The 5833-nt window shown below is 37.0% G+C and overlaps 2 non-coding genes across 2 annotated transcripts; both read left to right on the forward strand.

Annotated features, from left to right (window-relative positions):
- The first annotated feature begins 2622 nt into the window (after positions 1-2622).
- Positions 2623-2695, forward strand: TRNAK-CUU (transfer RNA lysine (anticodon CUU)). The gene has a single exon. It is a non-coding gene; the product is annotated as a tRNA-Lys (tRNA).
- Positions 2696-5196: 2501 nt separating this feature from the next.
- On the forward strand, positions 5197-5269 carry TRNAK-CUU (transfer RNA lysine (anticodon CUU)). Its single transcript has one exon. It is a non-coding gene; the product is annotated as a tRNA-Lys (tRNA).
- Positions 5270-5833: the final 564 nt, after the last annotated feature.

Consider the following 5833-nt stretch of genomic DNA (forward strand, 5'->3'; position numbering starts at 1 on the left):
CGTGATGCCAACATCCGGTGTCAAGTCCTGGTCGTTGCTTCCTAGCTTGTGTTAAACGTATATATTACCATATCTTTCTCATTTTAGCCAAAGTTTTATCCTTGTCTCTACCTCACATCTTGCCTCAATATGAACTTTTAGTTTTATTCACTTCTCTATCGTTCCATCCTTATCTGACTCACATTTTCTTTTTCCTCTTTATGGTTTACTAGTGTTCAAGTCATTGGGCCAGTATGGAACTGCAAAATGCTTCCCCTGCCTTGGTTTTAAAGGGTTCACAGCAAAGCCAGGGCTCAGCAACTATGGCAACTGGTGCAGAATCAAAACCAAAGAAGAAAATCTGTTGTGCTTGCCCAGACACTAAAAGGCTGCGAGATGAATGCATAGTAGAGCACGGTGAATCAGCTTGTACAAAATGGATTGAGGCTCATCGTCAGTGCCTGCGTGCCGAGGGGTTCAATGTTTGAAACTGATGAGCAAGAAAAGAAGAATAGAGAAAAAGAAGACATTGGTAGAATAACTGAGTTGGTTTCTATAAAATTGATACAAATTTTGGAGCACGGTAGACATTTACTGACGTTATACACATGATATTCGAATTGTTTGAATAAAAGAGAAAAGGGAACTGATTGCTAGATGCAATGCATAATTTACTTGTAAATTTTTAATTGGGAGGTTTGTGCCTCTCAAATGTTTTGTTGAAACTGAAAGGTCCGAATGCAGATTGCATTTTTATATTCAAAATCATTTTGTACATTATAGGCATACAAGTGTTGTAAATCAATAAATCCCCTGCTACTTGTGCTATTTCCCGATTCTCCCAGGTTGTACCTGGTGCTGACGAGAAAGCATAATTTATGATTTGGTTCTATTACGTATTTATATCTCTTTATAATTTGCCTTTTTTATTTTATGGTCATTAGCCTTTAATTTCTATAATTGATTTGGTCTGCGCGCGTGCGTGTTTTGTGAATTGGATCCAGTGAAAGAAAGAAACAAGGGAAAAAAAAGAATCAAGATCAGAACAAGCCGGAGGTATATGATAATATCAGTGCATTATGTGGCAGAACCACAAAGGCATAGTGAATTATTGGACTTCTGGATGTGCCTCAACAAGTTACTATGTATGTATAAAACAACAAAAACACGTTTAACTCTGTATAATAGTTATTGATATGATGTTTATGGTGGCCGCTTCATAATCACTGCTTTGCTTAGTGGCCAATCATGGATTATGTATCTGATCACGTGCAAACAAACACAGTGAGTGATTAAGCCCGTCTGGCTCCAAGGCTCTTAATCGCTAATCATGATTTGCATACTTAGTTCGGCTTCATTGTCATCCATAAAAAAGGGGACATGCATGTATATTTACATACATGTTTGACGGGCGTAAAGAGTAAACTCACCTTTTAACATTATGCTCTATCATTTCCAAGTATGGACAACCAAAAGTTCATTAAGGGTGTTGCCTTTTCTCAGCAACGCAGCCGTTCCGTTTCTTCCTGAAAGACAGATTATAATCACATCATTATTGAGGATACAAGTAAATAAGTTTTATTTTTCATTAGTATAGAGAGAACGGCAGAGGCATTTACACGCTATGGCTCTCGGGTGGACCACCATTCCACTCCCAGTCGTCCCAGGGTTCTGACACCGTGGATATTGAGAGCAAGAAACAAAGGAGCTGTGAATTTCAAAGCTCAGTATGTTTATAATTATATGATACAGCTGCTATATTTGAACCCTCTAAGTATGATGCAGTACAGAGAAGAAACTGAGACCCCTACTGAATATCATCATCATCATCATCATCTCAAGGAATCTTCAGCCACAGAAGGCCTGCCCTCCTCTGCTATGATATCTCTTTTTGTGTTCTTTGGCTTTTTCTAAAATGGAAGTATGCTTCCTGCTGTGTTATTTGGGTGTTTGGATCACTTGGTGATATATCCAGTTGTTTTATTCTCTGCTTTGAAGCGAAAATTGAATGGCTCACGAGACCATGCTAGCTATTTTTAAAAGAGCCATACAAACGTTTTCCTCCTGCTCCTTTTGATTCAGTAATCAGCATTCCAACATGACACTATGAGATGACATATTATTTAATTAAAATTTTTTAGCAGCACGCACACAGACACACAGACACACATATTTACTACATATTGTCATATATCTCATGATCTCATTATAATTTGGTTCTATAAGGTTATATGCCTTCTCTTTCGCTTTATATATTGGGAAGTGGATTCAGTGAAACAAACAAGAAGAATAGTAGAAAGAGGAAGAACAAGCTGGGTATATGATAATATGAGTGCATTATACGACAGAAAGGGACAGACATGGAAATTGAGGATGTACAACGACGACAGAAACCAGAGACAATGTCAGTTATTGGATGTGCATCACAGCACAAACACACTTATTCATAAGCAAGGCTGCATATTATGATGTTGTTCGTGGTAGCAAATTCATGGCTTAATGATTCCCTTAGACCCTTAGTATTCACCGGCTGCTCACGCGGCTCTCCTCGTTGCTGCAAAATGGATTTGTATATTGATAAGCAAGCTATATAGCATAGTATATAGAGCATTGAGGACCCACGGAGCAGCACCAGCGCGTGAAGCCCGTCTAGCTCAGTCGGTAGAGCGCAAGGCTCTTAACCTTGTGGTCGTGGGTTCGAGCCCCACGGTGGGCGTCTGCTTTTTGATAAGCACGCCCATGTATAATAATCTTCTGGTCAGACAAATAGGAACTAATCAGGTGTTTACCTTGGCCTTCAACGTCTAATTTTTAAAGTAGAATTTATGTTGATTCTATGTATAAAATTTATTTAACATATTTATGAAAAAGTAATCCTACAATTAAATATGAAAAGAAAGATATTAAAAAGATGATTACAATATTTTAGAAAAAATATATATATAATAAATTTAATAAATATGTTTAATCTATTTAAATTGCTTAATTAAATTTCCAACCTGTAAACTCGGGTGCAGTATTTTTGGGGGAAGAGCCTGAAAGTCGAGACCTCGCAGGGCCCGTGAGGAGCATGAGCCTACTGATCATCATCTTAAGGAACTTAATGTCTTTTCGCGGAGAAACAACGTCACCATCATATATTCTGCATTTTTTGAGATTCCTGCGTGTGTGTGTCTTTTTTGTGTTGCTTGGCCTTTTCTGCCCGAGATGGGATTCTTTGCAATGTGTTCCTCACTCAAACTGTGAACAGTTGGAGTAATACTTGTTCTAATTCTTAAAATAAATAATAGTTTGATATTCAATTTAGTTTTAAATATAAGACTTCAATTAATTTTGTCTCTTACATTTATTTATTATTTTTAAAATAGTCTTTGTATTCATCAAAGGGTGATTTAGCTAATATACATTATTAGTAAGGGTATTAGAAAGATAACACATATATATTACAAATAACTAATTTAATTAATTTTTTTTAATCTACTCAAATTTGTCAGTTAGTTTAACTACAGAAATTAGTATCACTTAGTGACAAAAAGTTATCGTTTTATTCTTTCCGCATAGAGAGTCGGTATATATTCTTACATAGTCTGAAGTCTTTAATTTTGTTTGCTTCCATATGAATATTGTGAGAAGGGAAAGTAAAGGACTGTCTTTTTTTTTTTAAAGGAGAAAATTATTTGATTTTTCATCATATATCTCCTGTTAGATGCTGTGTTATATCATGGAGTGGCTGTTTTAAACGAAATAAATAGTATTATTTGATACTTTCTGTTGGAAGTTGATTGACAGATGGAAGCAGCTGGAGAGTGTGTTTTGGAGAATGGAGATGATGGCTCTATGAAGATTCATTGCGAACAAATGTGAGTTCCTCACGTCCTCCATCAAGTCAAAGTACACAATAACTTCAATTTACACACTTTCTTGCTCAATTAAAGACAGGCCACCTAAGAATTCAGCTACTGCGTTGTAATGAAATCCAAAGTATTTTGATGAATATGATGTTCGTCTCATACACGAGACCATCACAAAGTGTTGCTCCATCTTGGTCAACCGAACCATCAATGTCCAATCTAACCCAGCCAGGTTGAGGTGGATGGCATTTGGCATGTAAATCTTCTGTCTTGGGATTAAAGTGGTTATCATTACTTGTAATTTATAGTCATTGATTATATATACCCTTTTTTTGTTATTATTATCTGCTAAGATTGATTACACACACACACACACACTTTGAGTATTAACTAAAGCAATGTCCCTCTTTGGAGTGCTCTCCTCTAAACACGAATTGCTGCATCTAGCTTTCTATATGTTTCGGCAAACATGAGCAAAAGAAAAAGAAAGATGTGAAGACATTTGCAAATACTGGTTTCTTTCAATATTAATGACCTTTTGTTTGGAGACACTTCCAAGCTACTTTTCAAAGGAAAGATTTGATTTTCTCATGAGTAAGCGGATCATTTCCAAATTGTTGTCCAAACCTCCAAACCAGCAGTTCTGCCTTGTATGTATATATTGAGATTTGATTTGGTCTGTGTATGTATATTGCCAATTGGATTCAGCAGACCATTTCCAAATTTGGTTTTACATAGCTATTAATTACTTGCTCTTTCTATATATTGAGATTCGATTTGGTCTGTGTATGTATAAATTGCGAATAGGATTCAGTGAAGCAAACAAGAAGTGTTGTCAAAGAGGAAGAACGATATATGGTAATATCAGTGCATTATACCACAGAAAGACACACAGACATGGAAATTAAGTACAGGACAATAACCTCAGATTTATGAAAACCAGAGACAGAGTCAATTATTGGATGTGCCTCGTGTATATATATATGTAGGCACAACAAGGTACTACATATATAACAGCAAACACACACACTTATTCATCATAGGGCTACATCATAGTATTTGTGGTTGGCAGGTTCATCAGATTCATGGCTTAGTGGCCACAAGTGCAGTCCACGCAGGAGCAGCTTGTTCCGCACTTGCACTTCCCGTCATGCTCACCGGCAGCAGCCCCGGCCATCATGTAGCTCTCGTCGCAGCTGCAAAATATATTTGTACATACACGAAGCCAATCATGAATTATACACAGTCAGGGCCTTATAAACCAAATAATAATAACAAACTTAATTCATTTTCTTAATATCTATATATAACTAAAGGCAGTACATAAATACATGTGAGTTCAGCTGAACAAGGCACCAAGAGTGAAGCCCGTCTAGCTCAGTCGGTAGAACGCAAGGCTCTTAACCTTGTGGTCGCGTGTTCAAGCCCCATGGTGGGCGATTGTTTTTATGATTAATCATGTTTAACAGTATAAGAATATTAAACTTGCTTTTATAACATTGGGGAGCTTGAACCTGAAGCTTGAGAGGGCATAAAATATGCATATATAAGACAACCACAAAAAGTTAAGGTTGTTCTTACCGGTTGTCAGGTTGAGGGTCAATGATGTCGGCAACATAGCCGTTGCCTTTGTTCCTGGACATGCAGACACAAGGACAAACGATGAATCAAAACAGACGATGGAAATTAAGAATGATCTTAGGACTGAAAAACCTATGCATTAAATTTGAATATCCAACAAAGAAACAGTACTTACACACACTGGCTCTTGTCAACACAGTCACAGTTGCCACACTTGTCCGACATGATGATTATATTATATGGATGGTTTCAAAGCTTGTGTGTATCTGTTGTGGTTGATCAGCTGTTATGTTTCCAAACCTCTAAATACGATGCAGTATTTATAGAGGAAGAAAGTGATGAGATGCAAAGAGCTCACAGGGCATGCACGTGAGCAGCACGAGACTGCCGAATATCATTATCCTCAAGGAATTTTCAGCAAT

Source organism: Neltuma alba, unplaced genomic scaffold (genome assembly GCF_004799145.2).
Source record: "Neltuma alba isolate B1F8T4 unplaced genomic scaffold, ASM479914v2 tig00005819_pilon, whole genome shotgun sequence".
NCBI classification, from domain to species: Eukaryota; Viridiplantae; Streptophyta; class Magnoliopsida; order Fabales; family Fabaceae; genus Neltuma; species Neltuma alba.